Source organism: Nicotiana tabacum, chromosome 14 (genome assembly GCF_000715075.1).
Source record: "Nicotiana tabacum cultivar K326 chromosome 14, ASM71507v2, whole genome shotgun sequence".
Classification (NCBI taxonomy): domain Eukaryota; kingdom Viridiplantae; phylum Streptophyta; class Magnoliopsida; order Solanales; family Solanaceae; genus Nicotiana; species Nicotiana tabacum.
The window spans coordinates 43,836,146-43,846,839 of NC_134093.1; the positions used below are offsets into that span (position 1 = coordinate 43,836,146).

Genomic DNA, 10,694 nt, shown 5'->3' on the forward strand with positions numbered 1-10,694 from the left:
CCCAATTCACAATTAAAGTAAAATTGATGTTCAGTTCTAAACACAAAGAGCTTAAAATCGAAGAATGAAGGGTTAAATAATGAAGAAGGAGAAGGCAAGGTAATTATAGACAATCGAAGAGCGAGAAAAGTAAATTATTAAGCGGTGGCCATAGAGGTAAATGTTCACGTGTAATGCTGTTAATATCAACCCAACATGTAAAATATGTATAAGTGGGATTTGAAAATGCCCCAGAAATTTTCATTATTTACAAATTTCTCTGACGGCAATGAAAGTAAAAATATTAAAAAACAGGGGTAAAAATATAAAAGCTTAAACTGGCATGTCGGCCGATGTACTCGTACACTTCTAATATAGTAGAAAAATAACTATAACTTATTACCAAAGTGCCCTTAAGCAATAAATGTATTACTAAAGTGCCATTTGTCGTACCACCAAAGTTAAACTTATTAGTATATAGTTAAAAAAATGAGCATCTATTCCTATACTGTACGTGGGTATAACCAGGGCAGTTACTGGTCAATATGTCTGCCTGGCCCAAAATTATCTCGTGGCCTGTATTTACAGCCCAACACGTGTAGCCCAATTTTGATAGCTATCAACTCACCGTTTGATTTCTTTTACTGCATCCGATACTTGTGAAAAGCTTCATCTGCAAAGCCCTCTTCTTCAAACGCCTCTTCGCTTCATATTTGTGCTCTCTTGCTTCTCGCCTCTGTCTATTGGTATTTTCTACTAGGTAATCTTCTTCTCATCTTGTGTTTTTTGTATTGATTTGTTTCAATCCTTGATAATATGCTAGGTATTTTTTGTTTTTCCTGCAGACAAAGTGAAATATGTTAATAAATTTTGTTCTCAAGGTGTTTGACAAAATTCTTCAATCAGGTTTTCTATTAGATTTGTTATACATGTTCCTGTCTTTTGTTTTCCCTGGTTTCATTCTTTGGTTGCATTTTGAGTTAGGGCTTTCATGCACTTCTTTAGTGACCAATGACCAATTAGACAATGTCACGGGAGTTTAAGTTTGGCAGATGCACGAATAGGAAATCTCCGCCTGACATTGCAAGAAGTTTCTTTAGCTTAAGTGGTATTTTTTTAAATAGTCATCAAGATTGATTTTCCTTCGCTTAAGAAATGATTCAGTGGCGCAGGTTTATGCTATATTGAGCAAGAAAAGGGTTATTTCTTGGTTTTTGTTCAGAGCAGATTTATTTCCGTATCTTTGTATTTCCAACAACAACAACAACAACCCAGTATAATCTCACTCAAAAATTGATTTTGAAACCAAATAACTTCGTTTGGTTTTGATTTCTGAAAATGTCTTCCAATCCAAACACCTTTGAAAAGAAAACTTGTACTTCATAGAGTAAATGGGTCCCATGCAACTGCTTTGTAAAGGAAACTGTTCCTGCTCTTTCATTTTCTTGAGTAGGAACTTCTTTTTAAAAGGAAAGTGAACACGGTTTAGGACAAGTAAGAGTACAGAGTAGTAATTTGGGATGTGGCGTATTAAAAGGTTTGTAATATTTATTTTCTTCAGTTTATGTGCTCTGTTAATTTATGTCGCAAAAGTAGGACAGAAAATTGACTTGGAGGTTCTTGATTCAGTTTCTGTTGACAAGTATATTTCCAAGATATCAGGAATAAGTCAGAAACAGTTTTTATTGGTATTCAATGTCAGAGAAAATATTTTTGAGTGACTTAATATTGTAATTAACAACAACAACAACAACAAAAAAGGTAAATATTGTATAGTTGGTGACAACAATCTTATTATCAGTAGAGTTAAGGCCGAAGATTCACCTTGTACAGGAATTGATTAATATCATTTCCCTCTTAAAGAAACATAGTGAATATATGGTTTACGTTCTCTAACTCTTGCAGTTGAGTTGTATAAGTTTCTCCATTTATAGCTATTGTAGTTCCCGTGATTGAGGAGGATCTACAGGTTCAATTAAGGAACCATTAGATGCTGTTACAATTTTTCTTGTATGTAGTGCTCAGAAAATAAAAGTTAGATATATTTGAGTCTCAGTAGTACTTTTGTTAATCTGATGCTATTCGTTTCCGATGTTACCTCTGCCAGCAAACTATTTCTGTTTACTTCGTGTGTTTTAATTTCTATAATTGTAGTTTTGTAGGAATAATGGGTTCTGAACAAAAAAAAACATGTTTGCTTCGCAAAATCGGAAGCTGAGATGAAACTTAGGCGACATGAAACGTACAGACTAATATCTGCGGAAAAAAAAGAAGCACTGTTACTACAACAACGAACAAAAAGACAAGAGTCAAAAAGGCGTAGTCTTTCTGAGAATGTTGCTTTTCCTGGCGTTACTCCAGCTGCAACTGAGTTTCAGCAATAAAATATTTCTCTTAGGGGCTCTTCTTTTGTTTCAAAAACAGGTCAGAACACATCCTTTGTTATTTTATTTTTGGTAGAGATGTCCCTTCACGCTCTTTGCATGTGAGTATAATTAAATGATGCTAAATGTGTGTTGTGTTTCCCCTATTAGCCAACGAGCGTCACGTTGATGCTTTACCAGTTACATTTGACAAGCAAAAGATTATAACTTATCCCTTCTACTCCTTTGAAGTAGGCAAGTATCAAGGATGCAACGTTGACTCTTACATAATGTCTTTATTTATTCCTAATTTATTACTTTTTGGCGTTAGGCTCAACGTCACGTGCATCTAATGAAAACAGTAGTATGAGCTGAACAATGGTTGGAAAAAAAGGTTTGCACCAATCTTTTATTATGATAGTGTTGTATATGCTAATGATACTTAAATATACAGGTTATAACTCAACAAAAAAAAAGTTGTACATACGTAGGTTAGTTACAATCTGATTATGTTCCCTTGAGGACTGTTCCTAATTGTAAATTTTGTGGTACAAAAAAATTTGAATATGAACCGCCTAGATTCTGTTGTAACAATGGTTCGATCAAGTTAGTTTCACATGATGCCTGCTGAACTACAAAATTTATATTGAGGGACTACCGAAGAATGTAAACATTTTCGAACATATATCAGAACATACAATAATATGTTTGCATTTACATCACTTGGTGTAAATTATGACAAAGAATTAGCAAAAAAAAAAATTATGGTATTTATACATTTAGAGTTCAAGGAAAGATGTACCATTTTATAAATGATTTGCTGCCTCCGAGTGGAATTGCAAGAAATCTACAACTATACTTCTACGGCAACGATAACAAATTAGCTAACAGAATGGCTTGCTTTGAAAAAATCCATGAATCAATAGTCAAAAAACTAATGAATATACTGAGAACTAATCCATACTCTATTTTCTTAAAATCCTTAATAGATGTTCCAAATCTATGGAACTACAATATTGCACTTGAATCTGACTCAAGTTTGTATCAACGTGTATACAATCTTCCTACTAAACCAGAAGTTGCAGGAATATAGGTTGAAAAAAAATCACTGAAGTTAGTTCTGCACTTCATATTCGAATCTACACTCTTAGCAACAGATCTCAAATAGTGAACTACTATTACGGATGTTATGATCCGTTACAGTACCCACTATTATTTTCATATGGTCAAAGTGGATAGCACTATGGCATTAAATAAAATTATACAACCAAAAGATGCTTCTAAACGTCGAGCCTATTGTGAACACGAAGAATTACCAAGTATTAGAAATATGTGTTCTGTTGATGGATACCTTGACATGGAAGCTCAAAATCTTGAAAAAGAAAAACGAAAAAGAGATAATATCTCTGTTCGTGAATATTACTGTTATAAATTCCAAATGAGAGAAGATGAAACAAATGAAACTTTGCATTCTGGAAGATTATTTCAACAATATTCAGTAGATGAACACATAAAACTTGAAACACAGAGATTGAACTTTTTTTCATTCAACCTAAATCTCTTTAGAATAGAAATGCTACAAGGACTCATTGATGTTTTAAGACTTGGAGAAAGAGACGCTTCAAATATAGAAAAACAAACATTCCTTCCTGTTATTTTATTGGAGGACCAAGAGACATGCGTCGACGCTACATGGATGCTATTTCTTTAGTACAACAATTTAGAAAACTTGATCTATTCATAACGATGGCTTGTAACACATCTTGGCCCGTGATAAAAGAGCACTTGCTATCAACTGACGAAGCACAGAACAAACCTGATTTAATTAGTCGAGTTTTTAGAGCAAAGTTAGAAGAACTGAAAACAGATTTATTAAAAAGAAATATCTTTGGAAAAAGTTGCAGCTTTTATGTATACTGTAGAATTTCAAAAACGTGGTTTACCACATGCGCATTTCCTTATTATACTTACCAATGAATACAAGCTATTTACTCCCGAATCTTATGACAATATTGTTTGAGTTACCTGATTGTAAAGCTGAAGAAACCTTATATAAACTTGTTCTCCAACATATGATGCATGGACCTTGTGGTAAGTTAAATCCTACAAATTCATGCATGCAAAAGAAAAAAACGGTTATTGCAAATTCAAATATCCAAGAAGCTTTGCTGATCAAACATCAAAAGGAAAAAATTCTTACCCAATTTATAGAAGACGAAATACGGGACTTGTAAAAGTCAAAGATCACTATTTCGATAACTCATGGGTTGTCCTTTATAATCCATTCTTACTTGAAAAATTCAATTATCATATAATTGTTGAAATTTGTTCAAATATTAAAGCTGTTAAATGTATTTATAAATACATCTGCAAAGGTCATGATAAAATCGCATTTCACATACATGACAATGACGCAAATGTTGAAGTTGATGAAATAAAAGAATATCAATCTGCTCGATGGGTATCACCACCTGAGGTTACATGGAGTTTATTTGGTTTCCCTATTAATGAGATGACACCAGCTGTTTATCATCTTCAGTTACATCTTGAAGGACAACAATTTGTTTCTTTTAGGAGTGCGTCGAGTATAAACTCAATTATGAATAATCCTATGATTAGAAAAACAATGTTAACAGAACTTTTTGCTATGAACAAAACAAATAAAGATGCAATAAAGCTCAATCTATTGTATAAAGAATTTTCACAATATTTTGTATGGTCTGTACAATATAAAATGTGGACCCGTCGAACAAAGGGTAATGTCATTGGATGTGTTGTAACATGTCATCCAACAGAAGGTGAAAGATATTATCTGAGATTATTAATAATGAATATAATAGGAACAAAATCATATGAAGACCTACTAACTGTAAATGAAGTACGTTGCGATATATTCAGAGAATCAGCTCAAAAAAGAGGACTACTTCATTGTGACAATAACTTAGCTGAATGTATGGTAGAAGCTGAGAGTTGTCAAATGCCATGTAGCTTGAGACGCTTGTTTGCTACATTGTTGGTATATTGTGATCCTGCTAATCCAAGAGAATTGTGGGAGAAATTCAAGGACTATGTCTGAAGACTTCAAAATTTTTCCAGACATCGGAACAAAAAGTGTCCGATATAAAATTTTAGATTGTCTCAGTGACATCTTACATTCGATGGGACATAACATTAATGAGTATAAACTTATCCCTGAAAATTTTAAGGCTTCAAAGGCTTCCAAAGAAGCAAGAGAAATATTCTTTGAAAGAAACATAATCGTTACTGAAGAAGAGCTATTACTGCGACAAAAGTTGAACCGTAAACAACAGATGGCATACAATGTTATTATAGACAGACAGAGTAGGAGGTTTTTTTGTTGACGGACCTGGAGGAACATGTAAATTTTTTTTATATCTTGCCTTATTAGCTACTGTGCGATCTAAAGGATTTATTGCTCTAGCAACAACAACCTTTGCGGCTTCGATTCTTCCGGTGGCCGTACGGCTCATTCCCGTTTTAAAATTCAGATTGACATTGATGAAAACTTTAGTTGCAATATTAGCAAACAAAGTTAACTTGCCTGTTTGATTCGAGATGCAAAACTAATTGTATGGGATGAAGTATCGGTGGCAAAAAAGAAAATAATTGAAACTTTTGATCTACTTTTGAAAGATCTCTTGAATACTAATATGCTTTTTGATGGTAAAGTTGTCTTTGGTGGTGGTTTTAGACAAACTCTACGAGTAGTTAGAAACAGAAAAAGAGAAGATTTTATTCATGAGAGTTTATTATATTCTGACATTTGGCCCCGACTTAAAAAATTGCAACTGTCAGAAAACATGCGTGCAAAAACTGATCCGGCCTTTTGTGAATATTTGATGAGAATAGGAAATGGAGAACCTCTTACTTCTGAAAACAAAATTGAAATTTCAAATTCATTTATTGTCCCTTATACTACTGAACAGGAATCTTTGAATGCATTATTTGAAACAACATTTCCTAATATGCATGATTTTTTCTCCGATGCATCTTCAGTGACTTCCCGTGTTATTTTGACGACGAAAAATAATTTTGTAACTGAAATAAATGATATGCTTATAAGCAAATTTCCAAAAGAAGCTAAAACATTTGTTGCAAGTGATGAAACATGTGAATCGAATGATCAAAGTCAGTATGAAGATTTTTTGCATTCTTTAAATCCTGCTGGTTTACCTCCTTACAGATTAATTTTGAAAGAAAATTATCCAATTATATTACTTCGAATTTTGAATCCTTGTGAAGGTTTATGCAATGACACAAGGTTGACATGTTGTGATTTTAAAACACATGTTATAAGCGCAAAAATTGCAAGCGGTGACTTTAAAAATACACATGTGTTCATTCCGAGAATACCATTGATGTCATCAGAAGATGAAAAATCACCAGTGCAGTTTAAAAGAACATAATTTCCAGTAAGACTGTGTTTTGTTAAATAAAGCACAAGGTCAAACATTAGATTTTGTTGGTATATATTTACGAGAACCAGTGTTTTCACATGATCAGCTTTATGTTGCATTGTCGAGAGCAAAAGCTTCCAAATGTCTCAAGATATTAATTAGGCCGCCAAACTCAGATAGTGATGACGATCATTCTACATACAATATAGTTTATGATGAAATCATTCAAAAGGCTTTCTTGTGAATCTTTTACATGTTACTCTATAGCGTCTGCTAAACTAAACAGAGTTGAACATACACAGTTTTAGCACAAGAACACCCATCTTGTTTGTGGAACATGTATTTAAAAGGTTAGCTTTTGCTTCTATTTCTCCATTTGGGTCTCTCGTTTATTTTTTATATTTTATTTTTTATGTGTTAATGCTTGATTTTGTTCTCATGTGCATATTTGTTTGTTTTATATATGTATATTTTTGTTTTTTGTTATATTCGTTTTGCGGTCTGTGGTTTTGGGTATACTTAAAATCCAGCAAAGCAGAGGAGATGATAGGGTAATCGCCCGGTCTAGTGTTGAAGGGTTCAATCATATTTCAACAGGTTTAGTACTAAAAAAAATGTCAAACTTCGATACTCAAGAAAGGTTGAAGATGAGTGTTTTAGAAGCACCGGAAACTCTTGAATAAAAAATGTTGAAGAAGAATGTTTGAGAAGCACTAGAAGATATGAGGTTCTAATGAGTTGATTTACGCAATATGTTTGACATATGGATGCACATTAATTTACGCAATATGTTTGACATATGGATGAAAATTGAAATAACTGAATAATGTTTTCTGTTTCTTTTGTTTTTATTTACCATTTTAAAGCTTACTGTTCTTCCTTCTTCGACATGCATATATATGAGTTTTTTTGCTTGTAACGATCCGACCGGTCGTTTTTGAGTATTATAGCCTCATTCCCCCATTTACTGCTCAATTTATGCTTTACAGTTATTATGTAACTTGTCGGGGGTGATTAGTTCGAGTACGGTAAGGTTTTGGAATGATTTGAAACACTTAGTTCCAAGGTTTAGAACTTAAGTTGAAAAAGTTTGACCGGATGTTGAATTATGTGTAACGATCCCGGATAATTTTTGCTAAGGAAATTAAGATTTTGTGGTGCTGAGTTAGATCAATTAGTAGAAAGGTTGTAGAACTTTCTCCCTCGAATGTTAATTTCAAAGCAATAAGACTAAAGAAAATACAGTGAGCTATTTCCCCATAGCGCAGCTATAACACAAGAGGGAATCTGAAAATTTTAGCAAACTAGTGAGCTAAAGCCTTATAGCACAAGGATAGCACCAGTGGAAAAATACTGTATCCGATTTTAGCAAACCAGTGAGCTAAAGCCTTATAGCACAGGGATAGCACCAGTGGAAAAATACTGTATTTGATTTTAGCTAACCAGTAAGCTAAAGCCTTATAGCAGAGGGATAACACCAGTGGAAAAATACTGTACCTGGGCCTATTAATACATGAGCGGGGAGAGAGGAATAAAAGGATTTCAAGACTAGGGATTTTTTCTCCATCACCCATCCGGGCTAGGCTTCCAATACACACTTAAGGTGAGTTTTTAAGAGTGTTTTAATGATGATTTCACTTCTCAATCACTAGTTATAATAAGATTTTGTATTGGATTCCATAGGATTTCTTCAAAATCTCAAGAACACCCCAAAAGTTGACTTTATTTGGTCTTTAAGAGGTAATCTTTCACTCTTAAACCTATAATCATGGATTGTTAGTGAATATATGAGTAAGAAATAATCATTAGCACTTATTGTATGGTGCTTGGAAGTCATAAATACTTCAACTAGATTATTGGGTGTTGTAGAGATTTTTGTAATGAATTAATTAGTAACAATTGAGGGAATGTGAGTTCATTGATGATTGTAATGGTGCTAAAGAAGGCAATTTGTAGACAAAGGATGGTTTAGTATCTCTTATTGGTGGGAAAGAAGGATTGTTGGATGAAGAAACATCATTACTAGAGGTAGTTGAATGTTATGCACTCTAGGTGTTTTATAAAATGCCAAACGACCAAAAACCTGGAAAGTTTTGCTAATATTGGTCCAATTGAATTATGTTGATGTAGATTGATGTTGTACGAGTATTGGATGGTTTTAGTAGCACTAAAGAGCTCCATCAAGATTCGAGGCTTTTGAAGACCAATTCTCGTGGCAAGGGCATAGCGGAATAAAATATTACACGGGTTGAGGTAAGTAACACTTCTAAACTTGGTTCTGAGGGTATAAATCCCTGAATTTCGTGTTGTATGAATTGTTTGGAAATGACGCACATGCTAGGTGACGAGCGTGTGGACGTGCACCATTGAAATTGTGATTTGAATAAATCATGTGAAGTAAAAATTAAAGAATCATGTTATTATCTGAACATTTTTCACGTGTTAGGAAAATTGAGCTGAGACTTTTATTAAAGATCATGTTTAGGCTACGTGCCAATATTTTTGGGATCCATGGTGTCGTGTTGCTGTTGAATTAATTATTTCAAAAATATACATTTCACACTCAGTCATATTCATTCATTGTGAGGATATTTGTGGGATCGAGTTGCATGCTGCAACGGGCCATTTTATATATATTATATGGAACGGGGCTGCCCGCCTGCAGCAGGTCTTATAGGCTTTATTATTATACGGATCGGGACTGCCCGCCTGCAGTAGGCCATATAGGCTTTATATAGCGCTTGAGTTGAAGGAGCCCCGCCGAAAGTCTGCACACACCCTAGTGAGCGCGATTGATTTATAGCGCTTGGGTTGAAGGAGCCCCTCCGGAGTCTGCACACACCTCTAGTGAGCGCAGTTGATTTATATTGATGGATGGATCTTCCCTGGGCATGGATCTTGCTCGAAGCATTTATATTGAGGGATGGATCTTCCCTGGGCATGGATCTTGCCCGAAGTATATATGTACTGAGTGACTGACTGTCAGTTAATATATATACATATATATTTTGGGATGGATCTTCCCTGGGCTAGATTGGCCATATACAGTACTGAGTGATTGAGTATTTTAGATCGTGAGTACACATAGTTTTCACTAAGGTGCATCAAATACAACATGTACATTGACATGTAGATACAGAGATGTCATATTCCTCACATTGTTCAGAATTGATCTATTTTATTTGTATTAAGAGTAACTGTTGAACTTGACAGCATGCCTACAGTTTTGTATTGTTATTTCTATATTGGACTGTACCTGCGGAGATCGTCACTACTTTCAGCCCAAAGGTTAGTCTTGTTACTTATTGAGTTGGTTGTACTCATACTACACTCTGAACCTCGTGTGCAGATCCAGGTGCTCCCGAATATGGCAGTTGCTAGATTTCAGAATTTACTATGTGGAAATTATCAAGGTAGCTGCTTGGCGTCCGCAGACTTTGATTCCTTCCTTTTTAGATATTGTACTGTTCTATATTTTTAGACAGTGATTTTATCAGTCAGACCTTGTATTCATTTAGATGCTCATGTACCTAGTGACACCAGATTTTGGGAGTGTTTATATATGTATTTGTGAGTTTTCTTCCGTTGAATTTAGATATTATATTTTCAAACTTAAAAGATATGGTGGTTTATTGAGATTTTCGGCTTGCCTAGTATTGAGATAGGTGCCATCACGACATGTGAGATTTTGGGTCGTTACAAGTTGGTATCAGAGCTCTAGGTAACATAGGTCTCACGAGTCATGAGCAGGTTTAGTAGAGTCTTGCAGATCGGTACGGAGACGTCTGTACTTATCTTCGAGAGGCTGCCAAACTCTTAGGAAAAAAATCACTTTCTTGTATTCTATCGTGCTGAATTGATTCAGCTTGAAACATAACTCTTTGAATTTCTTCCACGCATTCGCGTGCGCATGTGAGCGCTCGGTATCAGTTGT

General features: G+C 34.5%; 1 long non-coding RNA gene across 3 annotated transcripts; it reads left to right on the top strand.

Moving 5' to 3' along the window:
* The first annotated feature begins 555 nt into the window (after positions 1–555).
* On the top strand, positions 556–10,398 carry LOC107814716 (uncharacterized). 3 transcript variants are annotated; one of them, XR_012698648.1, is made up of 5 exons: positions 560–739; positions 2,134–2,597; positions 2,674–2,736; positions 8,891–9,013; positions 10,110–10,398. It is a non-coding gene; the product is annotated as an uncharacterized LOC107814716 (long non-coding RNA). The 3 variants fall into 3 exon arrangements; XR_001654624.2 differs by having other exon boundaries at positions 556–739; positions 2,134–2,736; XR_001654623.2 differs by lacking the exon at positions 2,674–2,736 and having other exon boundaries at positions 584–739; positions 2,134–2,403.
* The last annotated feature ends 296 nt before the right edge of the window (positions 10,399–10,694 follow it).